This window comes from Malania oleifera, chromosome 4 (genome assembly GCF_029873635.1).
Source record: "Malania oleifera isolate guangnan ecotype guangnan chromosome 4, ASM2987363v1, whole genome shotgun sequence".
Classification (NCBI taxonomy): domain Eukaryota; kingdom Viridiplantae; phylum Streptophyta; class Magnoliopsida; order Santalales; family Ximeniaceae; genus Malania; species Malania oleifera.
The window spans coordinates 42,485,675-42,504,717 of record NC_080420.1 but is presented as its reverse complement, the minus strand read 5'-3'; the positions used below and the strand labels follow the sequence as shown (position 1 = coordinate 42,504,717).

The 19,043-nt window shown below is 38.8% G+C and overlaps 1 non-coding gene across 1 annotated transcript; it reads left to right on the top strand.

Annotated features, from left to right (window-relative positions):
- The first annotated feature begins 10,083 nt into the window (after window positions 1–10,083).
- On the top strand, window positions 10,084–10,189 carry LOC131154688 (small nucleolar RNA R71). Its single transcript, XR_009136604.1, has one exon. It is a non-coding gene; the product is annotated as a small nucleolar RNA R71 (small nucleolar RNA).
- Window positions 10,190–19,043: the final 8,854 nt, after the last annotated feature.

The following is a 19,043-nucleotide window of genomic DNA, read 5'->3' as shown; positions in this document are numbered from 1 at the left end:
GACGATGCCTGTACGTACAAGGCTCGATCAGTGTTTTCTTAGCGCACAACCCTTGCCACGGGGAGTTATTGGCATAGTTATGATAGTTTGGAGCTGGATGGTGTTCTAAATATGCATATACATGATTTAAACGCTTTACTGGGTAGAGTCACAGGTCTGAGTACCAGGCGGAGGGATCGTATAGTATATGGCCCGTACCCTACCCTAACCTCGAGAACACTCACTTGTAATGATGCTGGGTTTCATATTATCAGGGAATTATATATGCACTACATATACATTTAAGTATTAAGAATGTGCAATCTCGGTAACTATTTTCAAATAAGAATATAACTGTACAGTCACACACTAATGTAATATCTTCCTCCTTACTGAGAAGTACCTTACCCCAATCTTACAACCTTTCTTTCAGGAGTTTCAGTAAATCGGTCCTAGTCTTCTAAAAAGACAGTGGAGCATAGCATCTGGTTAGGTGACGTAAGTTTTGTATGAGTTTTGGGTTGTTTTTCCAAGATGGGTTTCTTTTTTGGGAATGTAATACAACTTATGTTTTACGTACGGTTGGATGTATGTAAGGAACATTTAGATACTCTGGTATTTCTAATAGAATCTATGTGAATGTTTATGTTTTCCGCAATATATGTGAGTATAGATTATTAAGAAAATACTTGTATGTCCCTATTTAGGGCGGGTAGTTATGTATCACAGCAGGATTTGTATAGGATATGTATATATAGTAGCACTCTAGGGCCGTATTAAGGGCCGAGGCGTTACATTGGGTTTGCCCCTCCTAGTCTGGACACCAGAGGGATGCCCACACTACGATAAAACCACATCGACTACTGATCTCCCACTGCCCTTAAGACAAGTGGTAGCACTAACATATACATGATCGTGATCGTATAGCTACAGTACCATACTTCGTAAAAGCCTAAACCAAGCCATCTGGGTTCTGATAACATATAGTATATTTCCAAATAATAATACATGGTTATTTTATAATAATATCTGCCATGTTAACATTTTCATAAAACCTTACATAACATATCATATAAAATTCACGGCCTTTACGCTGGCATTTTGTATCTTGTAAATCACGGCCCTTATATCGGCATAGCATATCATATAAAACCCTCGACCCTTACGCCAGTATATCATATAAAACCTTGGCCCTTACGCTGGCATATCATAACATATTGAATCATAAATATCCGTACAGTTTAACATAATATTTAGATCATAGTTCCTATACTATTATAGGGTTTTTCTTGAAAACTGGTAATATATGAATATTCTGGGAAAACATAATATTTCATCATCATAATTTCCATGGTAATTGTTACTCATGCCACACAAAAGGGTAATATTCAGAATATAAAATTTATTCTAAAATCATATTTCTGATCAACAACATTATTTCCAACATAATTCTACAATATACATATTTACCTGATATTAAATGCTGTAAAATAATAAATATATTTTCATAAGAAAGTTGACTTGGTTTGTCCCCTTACCTGACTGACTCACTCGAAAAATGAGCAGCTCGGAAGCTATCCCAAGTATAGGAGTTCTGTCGTGTAATACTAGGCCAAAGGGTTAGATCGTCTCCTCAGGGAATGCGTTTTAATTTCAGATTTTACGTTTTTCCAATCGAAATTAAAAAGGTACTGAACTCGGTTCAGATTCGGGTATCTTCACGATTATTGATTTTACTTTTACCAAATTAAATAACACGCAAATTAAACCCTAGAACTAGCATACATTAAATTAAAAAGCTAGAATGGAAACCCTAACCTACTCAAGGAAACATCGGAGCACACACTAATTAAAGATGGTATCTTTGGTCACGGAACTAAAGCACGCGGGAATGGAAACTTGAATAGACACAAACACGCAGTAAAAATCGAAACTTTAGCAAAAATCGAGAACTCGAACCAAAATTTAGTATTTTGAAAACTTAAGAAATACCCAAACAATATATAAAAACACGAACTTTAACAAGAAGAAACCTAAACTAAATCAAACTTCAATTAAAAATTAAATTTTTTTAAGAGAAGAGAACAACTAAATTAATCTACTACTAATTTATGGGAAGACAAAACAAAACAAAACACAAAAAAAAAAAAAACACAATTAAATAACCATTACAAAATAAAACATTAAAATTCAAACTTGTAAATAACATAGATAAATAATAATAAAAACAATAGTATCCATCAAAAGAAATAAATGAAAGAAAGAAAGGAAGAAGAAGAAGAGAGAGAGAGAGAGAGAAAGAGCCATGGAGGCTGAGTAGGAATCGGCCAAGGACTGCCGGAGTTGCAGTAGGGGAAGAATCTGACGGATTGCTGTTGTTCGGTGGCAGCGTGCAACAGAGGAGGTTGCTCCAGTGGTCGGCTGGCCGTGAGGGGAAGAGCTCGGACTGCTGGTGTGTGGGTGGAGCCTTGGTTGTGATGGAGGGTTCAGGGAACTAGAGTGTGGCCGGAGAAGCTGCTATGTCTGATGGATACTCGCAGGATGCTGCAGGGCTGAGGGATGTTGTGGAGAGGGAGTCTGCTGTGGAGGAAGGGTGCTCGGGATGGTCTGCTATGCTAGAAAATTGCAGCAAGTTGCAGAGCTTGTTGGAGGATCTACTGAAGAGGTCTCGGGTGTTCACGGCAGCAGGTGGCTGGAAATCTGGAGCAGCAACATGGGGAAACAGCATAGCAAAGCAAAAGGGCAGCAGTGGTGGCCTTCCTTCAGCAGTTGCAGCGACTGTGTGTTCACGGGCAGAGGGAGTTGCAGCAAGGGAGCAGGGAAGCAAGGAGAAGGGAAGAGATAAGAGAAAAGGGAAAAAAATAAAGAACTAAAAAGCTAGAAATACGAGAGAGTTGAAGAGAGAAAAAAAACAGGGGAATAGAACGGGAGAATGGGCAAGAGAGAGGGCAGAGAGAAGCTAAGGGAAAAAGAAGGGACAGGAGAAGAGAAGAAGAAGAAGAAGAAAAAGAAGAAGAAAAAGAGAAGAGAAGAGAAGATGATAGCCCCCCTATTGTGCGCTGGAAAAAAAAGATTTAAAGGGTAGGGAGCAGTGCCCTAGGACCCAAGACCCGATAGGAGCTGACCCGGATTATTATATTCTTTTATTTTTTTTCATTCTCTGTTCATCGCAAATTGGACTCTTCTTTAGACTGTATCTTACAAAACTCAAAACATGAACGTTGTAGATAATCTTTTCCTCTTTCTCCAAAAATTTGAATCGTCTCAATCGGAGCTTGAACAGAAAAGTTATGCATGAAATACGAATAGGTGTTGATTTTGGATCCGGGGAATTTTCCTGCGACAAAAAAAATACCAAAACTTCATAAATAGTGCAATAAAGTTCAAGAATGATGATTTTGGCACTTTATTAAAATATTGGATAATTTTGGACATTTAATTAAAAATATAAATCGTAAAGCTCGGGTTAAGATGCCCAATTACGCAGTTTTGACGCGTAATCACACCCCCCAACTAACGTTTTGCTAGTCTCTAGCAAATGACGTGAATGAATCTCAAGGTGGTGTCTATAACTACATACTCCAGTAATCATGAAATCAATGCACATGCGACATAATTATACCACTTCACCTACAGGAACATAATTGAATTTCACACAAGTTTGTTCATATTCAATGCACACGATTCCAAAGCACACCACTCATGCAAGTTTCATCGTTTATATGTGATTTGAGAGCAGTGTACTCACATGAAGTTAATCAGTGGCACATTCAGAGTTAATGCAATCATATAAGTTCAAGTATCTCGATGTGTGTGTGATGTGTGTGACTCAGTACACCTAGGATGCCAGTGGACACCTACAGAACGGTCGCTTTGACTCGGCCTAACTGGTATACCCTCAAAAACACTCAAAGAAGATGTGTTCACTCGTCATATGTGAGGAGGAGTGTCGCGATCAAACATCCCACATATTAAAAGGAACAACGCTAAGTATATGGAGTGGACTAGTCTGGAAAGGATCTAGCCTATCTATGAGGTGTCGGGTCCTTCACCCTAGCATCTTTTCACCTACTCGCCATATCCAACTGAGACCACCCTAGATCAACTTACTCAAAAACTTGTCGTGAATGCATCTGAGGCATTAATCGGTTGAAGAATCATTATACGTGGAAAATATGTGTCGTCCTTGACTTTTTGTGATATGTATTTGGGCCGGCATTGACATTTCATTTCATGCGCATGTGTATTGTTTATTCTTTCTTCTACTCATTCTTCATTTTCTGTCTTTTCTTGATCAATTAGGACAATCTTAACACTTCTTTTGTAATCTTCATACAATCAATGAGAATTGAGCTCGAATACTGGTCCATGAATTAAGTCTCTCCCTAGGGGTGGCTCAGCCTTTACATTTTGAGTAGGCTACAAGACCTAGGTTTCTATCTCCCCACTAGGTGTCACCTTTAGGCTAGCAAATCAAAACATAGACTAGTGTACAAAGGAATCATCCAGAAAAAGAGAATTGAGTTTCATGAACTCTGATTTGATATTAACGCTCAAAAGGACGATAATAGCTCAAGAATATCTCACAAAGGTGTCATAGTCGCCACGGTTGCTCTCTCAGTGCTCACTGGAAACCCTAAGTGCAATGAATCACATGAATGTATTTATTTAGCCTCGTGAGATGCATGTAGATACAGGAAATTATGTAACCAAATTAACACGAGTGTACTACCAATCAGTTCTTCATAGAGTCATAAAATCATATAAAGAGAAACTACGCATGATTGACTCAAGTGTGTCATTCTGAAGTTATACGCAAGTATGCGAAAGGTATGAGTCAGTGTTAAGCAAGGCATAATGCAATGTAATTCTTCAGTACTCCTCCTTTATTTCTCTCTTGTTTTTTTATTTTTTTTTATTTTTTTAATAATATGAAACTCAGTACGTGTACGTGCACAATGTCACATGCGAATGCTCCCCCCCCCCCAACTAAAGTGGAACATTGTCCTCAATGTGAAAGCGTAGGGAAATAAAATTGTGCACGGTAAACAACTTAATGGAAAAGTACTACTGACTAATGTAACAAGAAAGAAAAGGGAAAAACACAACTAAAACAAATAAATGAAAAAAAATAAAAAATAAAAATAAAAATAAAACAGTAGCATAGAAAGGTTAGAGGACTCCCCTAGGGTCTTGCAAAAGCAAGACCTCTTTGTTGACATCAAATGGGGTCATGAAAGGCTTTAGGCACTGTCCATTGACTGTGAAGCGATTGCCATTCTTCAGATCTACAATCTCTACCACACCATGAGAATGAACTCTTTCAACAATATACGGACCATCCCACCGAGATTTCAATTTCCCAAGAAACACATGCAGTCAGGAGTCATAGAGTAGCACTTGTTGAGAAGGGAAAAGTTGTTTTTCTTTGATGTTCCTATCATGTAGCAACTTCATCTGCTCCTTAGCCAAATGAGCATTATCATAAGCGTCCCTTCGAAATTCTTCAAGCTCGCATACCTGCAATTTTATTAAACCTGTGGCATTATCAAGTGAAAGGTTAATCTATTTGATAGCCCATAAAGCACGATGCTGAATTTCAACAGGTAAATGACATGCCTTACCGTATACTAACCTGTAGGGAGACATCCCTAAGTTTGTCTTGAAAGCTGTTTGGTAGGCCCAAAGTGCGTCAACAAGTTTTTCTGACCAGTCCTTACGGTGAGGATGCACGGTTTTCTCAAGTATCGTTTTGATCTCTCTATTGGCCAATTCAGCTTGACCATTGGTCTGAGGGTGGTAAGGGGCAGAGACTTTGTGGGTTACACCATATTTTTGCATGAGTTTTTCAAAAGGTTTGTTACAAAAATGGGACCCTTCATCACTAATGATTGCCTTGGGCATGCCAAAGCGTGCAAATAACTCTTTGAGAAAACGTATGACAACCTTGTGGTCATTGGTTCGACAAGGTATTGCCTCCACCCATTTAGAAACATAGTCCACAGCGACCAAAATGTAAGAATGCCCGAAAGAAATGGGGAAAGGTCCCATAAAATCAATACCCCAACAATCAAAAATCTCAATAGTCAATATGGGGGACATAGGCATTTCATTCTTGGCAGTAATTTTTCCTAATTTTTGATAGGCCTCACATGCTTTACAAAAATTTTCAACATCTTTAAACATGGTAGGCCAATAGAGTCCACTTTGTAATATTTTTGAAACAGTTTTCTTAGCAGCAAAGTGGCCTCCACATGTCCCACCATGGCAAAAATGCATCACGGAATTAAATTCATTATCTGGAACACATCTACGCACCAATTGGTCAGAACAATATTTGACAGGTATGGATTATCAAAATAATAATGTCTTACCTCAGTTAGGAACTTACGCTTGTCTTGGGTGAGCCAATGGTCTGGCATCCGGTCGGTGACGAGGTAATTCACAATGTCGGTGAACCATGGAGCGCGTGACACAACAAAGAGACGTTCATCAGGAAAGTCATCATTCAAGGGAGGGGACACCAGTACCTCGGGTAGCTGCAACCGAGAAAGATGGTCAGCTACAACGTTTTCGACGCCCTTTTAATCACGTATGGTGATATCGAATTCCTGGAGGAGTAGAATCCACCTGATCAATCTGGGCTTGGCGTCCTTCTTTGCTAATAAATATTTCAAACCAGAGTGGTCAGTAAAAATAATGACAGGTGCACCAATGACATAAGAGCGAAATTTTTCTAAAGTAAAAACAACAGCTAGCAATTCCTTCTCAGTGGTAGTATAATTTCTCTGAGCATCATTCAAAGTTCAACTGGCATAATAAATAACCGACGACTTGTTATTAATTCGTTGACCTAGAACAGCACCAAGAGCGTAGTCGTTAGCGTCGGTCATGATCTCAAATGGCAAGTCCCACCGAGGAGGTTGCATGATAGGCGCAATAGTCAAATGTCACTTTAGTATTTCAAAGGCCTGTTGACAATCATCAGTCCACACAAATTCAGTTTCATTTTGCAACAAGGTACATAATGGTTTAGCAATACTACTGAAACCCTCAATAAAATGTCTATAGAAACCGGCATGACCAAGGAAGGAGCGAATATCCCGGACTGTCTTAGGGACAGGTAACTGAGAAATCAGCTCTACCTTGGCCCTGTCAACTTCTATACCACACTCAGAAACCAAATGTCCAAGTACTAAACCACTACGTACCATAAATTGACATTTTTTCCAGTTTAGAAGTAAATTCTTTTCCTCACATCTTTTCAAAATCGCAATTAAATGTGTCAAACAATGATCAAAAGACTTACCGAACACAGAAAAGTCATCCATAAAAATTTCGCACATATCATCTAACATATTAGAGAAAATACTCATCATACAACGTTGGAAAGTAGCAGGGGCATTACATAGACCGAATGGCATTCTGCGGAAAGCAAAGATACCAAAGGGACAAGTGAAGGTAGTCTTCTCTTGGTCCTCAGGTGCTACGGCAATTTGATAGTAACCAGAAAATCCATCCAAGAAACAATAAAAAGAATTACCAGCTACTTTCTCTAATATCTGATATAAGAAAGGTAACGGGAAATGATCTTTTCGGCTAGCCGAATTCAATTTACGATAATCATTGCACATTCTCCAACCCATTACTTTCCTAGATGAGATCAATTCTCCATTAGCATTTTCAATGACAGTCAAACCAGATTTTTTTGGAACTACCTATGTTGCGTTTACCCATTTGCTGTCGGAGATCAGATAGATGATGTCAGCAGCTAACAATTTCAGCACTTCGTTTTTTACCACCTCTTTCATGGCTGGATTCAGCCTCCTTTGTGCATCTTGAACTGGTTTAGCATCTCCTTCGAGGAAGATGTTATGAGTGCAAATGGAAGGGTCGATACCCTTGATGTCAGCAATAGTCCATCCAATCGCTCCTCGATGCTCTCGAAGTACCTACAATAATTTAGTTTCCTGTTCATGAGTAAGGTGTGAAGAAATTACCACAAGGAATGTGCCGTCTACTGGACCCAAGAAGGCATATTTCAGCTCAGTAGGCAATGGTTTCAACTCAAGTGTTGGAATTTCTTTTGCGGGTGACTTTAGAATTTCTGGTAGGTTAATGGCCTCAAATGTAGGCTTACGCCAACTACTTGTATAACTCGCATCAAACATATGAGGAACACTATCTGGGATCTGTTCCCCTGATTCTAGCAATAATTCATCAATCCCTTCAAACTGCGCGAAAGAGTCATTTTCAAGTGCGGCATCGACGTCGAGTACCGATAGTAGGTCTGAAGTGTCTAAGTCATCTATCACATCGACCGCATGAGTATCTGTGTCATCACACCCACTTGACATCCTATGAGCATTAAAAACATTCATTTCTAGTGTCATGTTCCCAAATGTGAGCTTGAGGACTCCGCTCCAACAGTTAATCAGGGTGTTTGAAGTAGCAAGGAATGGTCACCCCAAAATGACAGGAGCCTGATAAATGGTGGAAACAGGCTGCTGCATATCCAAAACAACGAAATCCATGGGATAGTAAAATTTTTCAACTTGAACCAAAACATCCTCAACAATACCTCGTGGAGCCTTTACAGATCTGTCTGCCAACTGTAGCATCATAGTAGTTCTCTTCAATTCACCTAAACCCAGCTGGTCATATAATGAAGATGGAAGCAGATTCACACTACTCCCAAGGTCAAGTAGAGCTCTCTCGATACAAGATTCACCAATCATAATGGGTATCGTGGGGGAGCTAGGATCTCTAAGTTTCTGTGGAGTTTGACTAAGAATTAATACACTGACCTGCTTAGTTAAGAAAACCTTTTTCTTCACATTCAGTTTCCTTTTTATGGTGCATAGGTCTTTTAGAAATTTTGCATATGCAGGGATCTGCTGTATGGCATCTAAGAGTGGAATATTGATTTTTACCTGCTTGAATATCTCTTGAATCTCTGTATGATACTTGTTCTTTTGTCCAGATGTCAAACACTGAGGGTATGGGACCACCAGCTGGTATTCCTTAACTGGCTCATCTTCCTTCTTATCGGGCGTTGTAGAACTCGAGCTAGCCTCTTCTGATTTTTTCTTTCCTTTATCTTTCTCATCTACCGCCTTAAGTGTCAGCGCAACTGGCTGTTGATCAATAGATAATTCAGGACGGGAAACTTCTTTTCCACTTCGCAAGGTAATAACTGCTTTTGCTGACTCAAACGTATCCCCTGAAACATTGTGCACTGACTGCTGTGGTTGTCTATATACCTGGGGATTAGGCTGAGGCTGTGCAGGGAATTTTCCTTTTTCCAGGGTATTAAGCTGTGTACTCATCTTGCTTACGACATCTTTTAGTTCTCCATTGGTCGTAACTTGTATTTGCATGAATTGCTGGAGCATGGTTGCCACTTGCGCTACACTATCATTAGAAGTTTTCTTTACTGGAATGGGGACTAACGCTGGTTGGAATCCTGGTGGTAATTAGCTCCGAAAAAACTGTTGCGGTTGATACTGCAGTTGAGGAGCTACGATTGGATTGTATGTCGGTTGTGGAGGCGGTGCATATGATTGAGATGCCTGCTGATATCGTGAAGATAATGGACCAGGCTGATCATTTCTCCATTGGAGGTTTGGATGATTCCACCACCCCGGGTTGTAAGTGTTTGAGAGCGGCTGATTCTGCGTCTTGTTAACCCAATTTGCCGATGACACCTGATCAGATTTGCTTTCTTGCAACACAGGTAAGAATTGACAATCCTGAGGTCTGTGGTCTGAAGTCTCACAAATCGTGCAAATCTCAGCTTTCGACTTTTCGGATTCCATGACTTCTAATTTTTTAGCTAACGCAGCTACAAGGGCCTGTAAGCTAGTATCCTCTTTAACCTCATATTTGCCCCCGCCACTGATTGCTCGGATAGGTTGGGCAGCTATCGGCACCCGTTCAGGTCGTGCATTCCACTGCTGGACACTCTCAACGAGATGGTCTAAAAATGATAAGCCCTCATCTGGTTCCTTACGGAAGAACATCCCATTGCACATAGACTGGACAAATTGTTTGCACACAGGGGTTAAAGCAGTAAAAAAATAGTTCACTAACCTCCATGATTCGAAACCATGGTGCGGGCATATGTTCATCAGGTCCTTGAACCTCTCCCAACATGCTTGGAATGTCTCGCCATATTTTTGCATGAACTGACTGATCTGCTCTTGCAGGTACTAAGTTCTTTGAAGAGGAAAGAACTTATGTAAGAACTCACGCTGCATTTCAGCCCAGCTAGTAATAGAGTTAGGGGGCAAAGAATTAAACCAGATTTTGGCCCTGTCTTTCAGAGAAAAGGGAAACAAACGCAGTTTAATGTATTCATCAGTCCTAGCCCTAGTAATGAAAGTGGTGCAAACCATCTCAAAGTCTGTCAAGTGTTGGTATGGACTCTTAGAGTCCATCCCGTGAAATTGGGGAATCACAGATAACATGCCATGCTTAAGAGTGAAATTCGGTGCATCTTGTGGTAACACAATGCATGAAGGTGTAGATGTGCGTGCAGGCTGTAGAAAATCTTCAAGTGTACGTGGTGCATGTGCAGCCATAGCTTCTTCAAAATAATGGCCAAACAGATTATTCAGCTTAAATTCAGAATCACTCGCAGGACTAACAGGTGAACAGTCAGACTCGGTGTTATGTGTATCCCTACTAGTGCTAGGTGAAAGTCTACACAATCGATTCGAATTATCTCGAACCCAGGGCATCAAACATTACAATAGCTAGCAGAAATCCACTAACACGGCAACAGACAAATTTTTTTTCAATTTTTCAATTTTCAATTTTTTTCATTTTTTCTATTTATTTGAAAAAAATATAAAAAAAAAGTAATTGGGAAAACGCAAAATTCGAAATTAAAACTGGCAAATCCCCGGCAACGGCACCAAAAACTTGACTCACTCGAAAAATGAGCAGCTCGGAAGCTATCCCAAGTATAAGAGTTCTTTCGTGTAATACTAAGCCTAAGGGTTAGATCGTCTCCTCAGGGAATGCGTTTTAATTTCAGATTTTACGTTTTTCCAATCGAAATTAAAAAGGTACTGAACTAAGCTCAGATTCGGGTATCTTCATGATTGTTGATTTTACTTTTACCAAATTAAATAACACGCAAATTAAACCCTAGAAATAGCATACATTAAATTAAAAAGCTAGAATGGAAACCCTAACCTACTCAAGGAAACATCGGAGCACACACTAATTAAAGATGGTATCTTTGGTCACGGAACTAAAGCACGCGGGAATGGAAACTTGAACAGACACAAACACGCACTAAAAATCGAAACTTTAACAAAAATCGAGAACTCGAACCAAAATTTAGTATTTTGAAAACTTAAGAAATACCTAGACAATATATAAAAACATGAACTTTAACAATAAGAAAACTAAACTAAATCAAACTTCAATTAAAAATTAAATTTTTTTAAGAGAAGAGAACAACTAAATTAATCTACTACTAATTTATGGGAAGACAAACAAAAAAAAAAAACACAAAAAAAAAACACAATTAAATAACCATTACAAAATAAAACATTAAAATTCAAACTTGCAAATAACATAGATAAATAATAATAAAAACAATAGTATCCATCAAAAGAAATAAATGAAAGAAAGAAAGGAAGAAGAAGAAGAGAGAGAGAGAAAGAGCAATGGAGGCTGAGTAGGAATCGGCAAAGGACTGCCGGAGTTGCAGCAGGGGAAGAATCCGACGGATTGCTGTTGTTCGGTGGCAGCTTGCAATAGAGGAGGTTGCTCTAGTGGTTGGCTGGCCGTGAGGGGAAGAGCTCGGACTGCTGGTGTGTGGGTGGAGCCTCGGTTGTGATGGAGCGCTCGGGGTACTAGAGTGTGGTCGGAGAAGATGCTGTGTCAGACGGATACTCATGGGATGCTGTAGGGCTGAGGGATGCTGTGGAGAGGGAGTCTGCTGTGGAGGAAGGGTGCTCGGGATGGTCTGCTGTGCTGGAAAATTGCAGCAAGTTGCAGAGCTTGCTGGAGGATCTACTGAAGAGGTCTCGGGTCTTCACGGTAGCAGGTGGCTGGAAATCTGGAGCAGCAACACGGGGAAACAGCACAGCAAAGCAAAAGGGCAGCAGTGGTGGCCTTCCTTCAGCAGTTGCAGCGGCTGTGTGTTCACGGGCAGAGGGAGTTGCAGCAAGGGAGCAGGGAAGTAAGGAGAAGGGAAGAGATAAGAGAAAAGGGAAAAGAACAAAGAACTAAAAAGCTGGAAATACGAGAGGGCTGAAGAGAGAAAAAAAACAGGGGAATAGAACGGGAGAATGGGCAAGAGAGAGGGCAGAGAGAAGCTAAGGGAAAAAGAAGGGACAGAGAAGAGAAGAAGAAGAAGAAGAAGAAAAAGAAGAAGAAAAAGAGAAGAGAAGATGGCAGCCCCCCTGTTGTGCACAGGAAAAAAAAGATTTAAAGGGTAGGGAGCGGTGCCCTAGGACCTAAGACCCGATAGGAGCTGACCCGGATTATTATATTTTTTTATTTTTTTTTCATTCTCTGTTCATCGCAAATTTGACTCTTCTGGAGCCTATATCTCATAAAACTCAAAACACGAACATTGTAGATAGTCCTTTCCTCTTTCTCCAAAAATTTGAATCGTCTCTATCGAAACTCAGACGGAAAAGTTATGCATGAAATACGAATAGGTGTCGGTTTTGGATCCCGGGAATTTTCTTGCGACAAAAAAAATACCAAAACTTCATAAATAGTGCAAGAAAGTTAAAGAATGATGATTTTGGCACTTTATTAAAATATTGGACAATTTTGGATATTTAATTAAAAATATAAACCGTAAAGCCTAGGTTAAGATGCCCAATTACGCAGTTTTGACGCGTAATCACTGACTTATGAAAAAGCCTATGAATTACTCCAAAAATCACACCCGTGTGGTCCCTAACTCAACACCCTGAAATTGATATTTTCCCAACAAAACCTCAATATTATCTTACCTAACATATTCTTCTTAGTCCAAAAACACCAAAAATCTAAATAAACTGAAATTAACTAACTTACCCAAAATTTGGGATGATTCCCAAGTTAGCCTAACCAACAAATCATTCCAGCAATTGTGCAGAGAAACTTCCCAAGAGGGACGTGACAGTTTCCAATCGTCGAACCGGCAAAGAACAGGGCCAGAATCGAAGAGAGAAGGTGAGGGAGTCGAAGTTGGGAGAGAGAGAGAAAAGTGTTTGCTTGAATTTCTCACAGAAAATCGGATTTAAGCCTATTTATACACTAACCTTCACCAACGAGACACGTCACTTAGCTGACAAGGCCCAGAAGAGAGTTCGTCGATGAACATTTACTTATCGTCGACAAACTTTAGGCCCTGCAGTAGCTTTCTCAGTAATTTCTCGTTGACGAGACACATGGCGTGCGACGAATCTAGTAGTGAGTTCATCGATGAGACTGAAGGGTTCATTAACGAGCCTTGCAATTTCTCCTTTTGAATTTCCCTTTCCCCCTCTTTTATTATTTAAATACTATAATTCTTTGGGTCTTTATAAATGGTCTGTAATAATTAATGCACTGCATGCATGATAGGAAAAATATGCTTAAAGACCATAGATTGACTTTAGGTCCCCAAATATCACATGACAAGGTCCCTATAACTTAGAAATTACAATTTTGTGAACATGGGTGACTTTAAATGTCAATTAAGACTTAAATGCACATTTTTAATGTGTTCGGTCGACCGAACCCAAACCTACATAGACTATTCAATCGACCGAACCTCCCAAGGTCAACAAGTTGACTATGCGGTCGACCATTTTAAAATGAACTTGAATTATTTGTTTGACCGAATTGGCACGTGGCTGATTCAAAACTCCCTAGTCGACCAAACTTCAAGTTGAAAAATGACCTGGTCGACCGAATCTCTGAAATTGGTCAACCAAACATATCCTGGTCGACCAAACCTCAGAGGGTCCAAAATCGTAGAAATGTGGTCGACGATATTCTGCAGTTCAAAAGCCCTTTGGTCGACCAAACTTACAAATACGGTCGACCGAACTTAAAATGTGGTCGACCGAAAACTCTCGGGTTGCCAATTTTTACAAAGGTAAAATCGGGGTTATTTTTCATTAATCATACTTAAACTTTTTTTCAAAAATACTGAATGAGTCCCGAGCGGTTATATTTTTTGGAGTGTCTATAAATACTCCCCCATTTGGTTTGATTAGCAATAGATTCGCCAACATCATTAGCAATATTCTCTCTGAAATTCCAAACACCTATTTTTCACATTCAAGCTCACCACTTCCATTCTTACTCATCCTTCTTGAAAAAATTGTTTAGTAAGAGTGTTTTAGAGATTATATTATAAAGCTTACACTCTCATTGATCGTGTTTGATTGAGATTGATTTTATTTGAGAGTAAGCTTTGAGTTTTTCCTTATGACTTTGTTAATAAGTCTTCCTTGGGAAAACTCTTTAGAGCTTGTGACTTTTGCATTATTATTGCAATACTAAAGAGCTTTTATTGTGTTGTGAAATAATTTGTACAAACCGATTTCAAATATCTCTTGTAGTTGATTTTGAGAAAAATATTTTTGAGATATTTGCATGTGTGCTTAAGATCTTTGTTACTACACTTAGTGATTGATATTATTATCTTGGCACAAAGATCCTAACACATACACTCTCACGTACTAATTTCTATACTTGCATTATTTTTTAGAGTAGACATTTAAACTACATTGAGCTTATCATATCCTATCATACTGTAGTGTGTTGATTATATTAGTACAAATCTGCTTATTGGAGAAGCACACATTTTGTACATAAAATTTGTGTTGATTATTTGTTGTATTCGAGGCATAGCCTGAGGGGGCGTTAATCCAGCCTGAAAGGATTGGTTGTAAAGGTTAAGATCAACCCTGTGTTAATTTGACCTGGTTGTATTTCGGTGCCACTCCACCCATGAAGTGAGTCTTAGTGGAATCCTTGTACTTGTGAGCCAAGGCGGGGATGTAGGCACATTTGCCGAACCTCGATAACATATCTGGTGTTATTTCTCTTTACTTGCCTTACTATGTATGCATAAATAGTTTACTTGTGCAATTTAATTTTAGTTGAATATATTTGTTTATTTTATATCTACACTAGATTGACCGTAGGATTGAGTAATACTACTGCTGGATATAAAACCTAGGGGAGAAAAATTTTAAATACCAATTCACCCCCCCTCTTGAGATTACACTAAAGTTAATAGATTGTGATTGCACCATTAGTTATCACCCAGGAAAGGTTATTGTGGTAGCTAATGCTTTGAGCCAGAAGTTTGGAAGTGCGTTAGTATCAATAGTGGTGGTGCAATATCATATTAGGATGGTTCTAGAAATACTTGGCGTGGTGCTGGTAGAGGGTAATCACCTTACATTTATTGCTAATCTGGTACTTCAGCTGACTTTGCTGGAGAGAATTAAGATTGCGCAAGTGCAAGACGCAGAATTGGTAAGGATCAGGGATAAAGTGCAGAGTGGATAGGAAGCCGATTTTAATATTTCAGATGATGGAGTTCTGAGGTTTCATAGTAGGCTATACATGCCCAATGACACTGAAATTTTAAAAAATACTATTTTGGAAGAGGCACACCGTTCCCTATATGCGGTACGTCTAGGAAGCACCAAAATGTATAGGGATTTGCGGGTATCCTTCAAGTGGAGCAATGTGAAAAGAGAAATAGCCCGATATGTAGAGCCGTGTTTGACCTGTCAGCAAATAAAGGCTGAGCACCAGAGGTCTGCAGGATCATTGCAACCACTTCATGTTCTGAAATGGAAGTGGGAGCATATCTCCATAGACTTTGTCACATGATTGTCACTAGCACAGCATGGGTAAAATTCAATATAGGTCATTGTGGATAGATTGACAAAGACTGCCCAATTTCTTCCCATCAGAGTTAACTACTCTATGAGCAGATTGGTAGAGCTATATGTACATGAGATAGTCAGACTGCATGGCATGTCGGTGTCCATTGTTTCTGATCGGGACCCACGATTCAAGTCTCAATTTTGGAAAAGCTTATAGAGAGCTTTGGGTTCCCAATTGGTTTTTAGCATGACCTTTCATCTTCAGACCGATGGACAAATAGAGAGGACCATATAGATACTAAAAGATATGCTGCGAGCCTGTGTGTTAGATTTTGGAGGCAGTTGGATTCAGTATCTACCACTAATGGAGTTTGCTTATAACAATAGTTGTCATACGAGTATTGAAATGGCACTGTATGAAGCATTATATGGTCGAAGGTGCCGAACTCCACTATACTAGGATGAAGTGGGGGAAAGATAGATTTTAGGTCCAGATATTGTACAGTGAGTTTCTTAGAAAATCAAGATTATCTAGGAAAGAATTAAGACCGCCCAGAGTCGACAGAATAGCTACGCAAGCACCTGCCGACGAGGGCTGGAATTTAGTGTAAGAGATAACATGTTTTTAAGAATTGCACCGATGAAAGAAGTAATGAGATTTTGGAATAAGGGTAAGTTTAGCCCTAGGTACATTGGGCCGTTTCAGATACTAGAAAGAATTGGTCCAGTTACCTACAGGTTAGCATTACCCCCAACGTTATCCAGAATCCATGACATATTTCATGTATCTATGTTGAAGAAATACATCCCAAATCCATCACATATTATAAGTTATGAGGCACTAGAGCTTGAAGATACTTTATCATAGGAAGAAGTGCTAATTCAGATCTTAGAACATAAAGAACAAGAGCAACGCACTAAGAAAATCCCACTAGTAAAAGTACTTTGGAGAAACCATGCAGTTAAGGAAGTCTCGTGGGAGTTAGAGGAGGAAATGTGTCAGAAGTACCCACACCTATTTAGTGGGGCCCAACATTAGCCATAAAATAAATGGTTCAGGTAAGGATTGTAGTAGGTAAGTAGGTTTTGTGCATGTTAAGTAATTCAGGTGTGTTTAATGATATATTTTCATGTAATAGTTTTTCTTCTTTCCTTTCCTTTTTTTTTTTTTTTTTTGTATTTTGAATGGATTTTGGGAGAGTTTTGATTTGGTTTATTGTAATCTCTAGAATCGTTTATGTAACCACTGTATTCCTTCGCCATAAGTAAGGGTAATTAATAAAGATTTGGTGGTTTGTTTTTCAGTTGATGGTATAAGTGTCAATTAGCAAGTTTTGAGGGTGAAATTTTTATAAGGAGGGGAGGATGTAGAGACCCGGAAAATAGTAATTAATGAAATAATAAAGGAAAGAAAGGAGTTGGTTTGGCACAGGTCCAAACCATCGACGGTTTTGTCAAGCCCAGGAAAATCGTAGACAGTTTTGAGTTACTGCAGCCAGGTAAAGGCAAAATAGTAGAAATGGTTTAGTTAAAAGGCCAAACCATCGATGGTTTCAGGGAAACTGTCGATGGTTTCCCCTACTCCAACAAGCCTATATAAGGCATTCAAGTCATTTTCTTTTATGAAAATAAGAATCTCTCTCCCCCCCCCCTCTCTCTTTCTCTCTCTCTCTCTCTCCCTCTCTCTTAGGGCTGTGGCCATCTCCCTTTCTCTCTTCGATTTTGGACCAATTTCAGCCCGAATTGAATGATTAACGTGATTTCGAGACCCCTCCGACGATTGCTTGCTATTTAACCGGAGTGATTTTGCTGTTCAGGCTTCCCAGGCACCACTCCAAAACTAGGGTAAGGAAGTTGTTTTTCCAAGTTTAATTGGTTATTGGAAGAATATAGGCTTAAGAGTATTAAAAGGGTAAATATTTTAGGGTTGAGTTGATTGAATTAGGATATTTAGATACAGGGTTTGTGTGAGCACCGCAAGCACAGTTTTAGGTTCCATGTAGGCATGTTCCCAAAAAGCAAGAAATGGGAATAGGTTATATCAGTTGTTTTCATAAATTTTACTGATTAAATTATAATATGTGATTTCTGAGTAATATAGATGTTTTCCTGAGTATTTTGATTTGTTAAAATGGAAATGATATACAAACATATATGTTCTGAGATAGTTGGGTTATTGGGTTGAGTAAAACCGTAAAGATAGTCACAACACTATTTTCAGTAGAAAAGTATAGTATAAAGTATCACTCAAGCTGTGTGGCATGAGTTTGAATGTATGTATAAATAAATTTGTTAGTTTTTATAGATATATATATATATATATATATATATATATATATATTACAGATATGCAATTTTATACGGTACAATTTTCATACAATATTACAGCGTCCTATTGAAGACTATAGTACAAATATCATACAGTATTACAACGTCCTATTAAGGACTATAGTACATATTTCATATAGTATTACAGCGTCCTATTAAAACTACAGTACAAATTTCATATAGCATTACAATGTCCCATTAAGGACTATAGTACATATTTCATACAGTATTATAGTGTCCTATTAAGGACTACAGTACAAATTTCGTATAGTATTGTAGCCTCATGTAAAGGACTACAGCGTCCTGTAAAGGACTATAGAACATGATTTGATATAGAAATACAGAATGATAGTGTTCTATATAGAACTACACCATTATAGTATTTTATACAGAATTACAGTATTTTAGTGGTTTTATATAGATTTATAGTATAACATATTATACTAATTTGTGAAATGAAATCATGTGATTATATTATTTGGAAATCACATTATATGGTTTTAGATACCTGATAGACCATAGCTAGGCACGATATTGTAGCCCTACAATTGTTAGTGTAGCCACGCTTTTTAGACAGAGTGTTGGTGGCATAGTTGATTGTGCCATAGAAGTGTAGAGATTACCCCCCCTAGAGTCCGGACCAGCTGGGTAGGCCAATCGTACTCATAGTTGTAGATAAAGATACAAATATAGATACATTTGACTTAGTCTGGTTAGGCCAACCATGACTCGGTCTAGCCTTCGGGCTACACAACCCGGATCATGCGGGGTTAATACATGACCTTATTGTTTATCCATCCAGGGCCGTTCTTCTATGCATATATGCACATTTACTTATACATAGTTATTGTTTTATACAAAGTTATATGTTTTATATTGAGTATG